A 444-nucleotide genomic window follows, 5' to 3' on the forward strand; every position below is an offset into this window, starting at 1 on the left:
CTAATTTCAAATGTACACAGATCAAAAATAAGCCACCACTCTACACACTGGCTCCTTACTTGAGCCAGTGTTCAATTTTTGTCCATCTTGCTCTTTTTATCCGAAATGTTTACTCCCTTTGTCTCTCATCACCAAAAACATCACAAGCACACTCACACCAAAATCAACAACTATAAACCATCTATTTAATTTGTCACGCAAACTCCAGTTAACAGAACAAGTCAATGTTTGAACTAGAGCATCTATTAATTTTGGATTACTAGAAATTACCCAAACAAATGTTGACATCATGACTTGAACTGGAGAAACTGTGGCAGCACCCATTTTTAAAAAATTTGATTGTTGGGGTGGTCTATTTAAAGGAGGAATTTTTCTGACTGCAGCTGCCGTTTGAGGAAATCCGATCGTGCGCAAGAAAGTAAATCACAAGTGAAGTCGGTCAGT

The sequence above is a fragment of the Syngnathus leptorhynchus genome, chromosome 8 (assembly GCF_054491065.1).
Source record: "Syngnathus leptorhynchus isolate UIUO chromosome 8, UIUO_Slep, whole genome shotgun sequence".
Lineage (NCBI taxonomy): Eukaryota > Metazoa > Chordata > Actinopteri > Syngnathiformes > Syngnathidae > Syngnathus > Syngnathus leptorhynchus.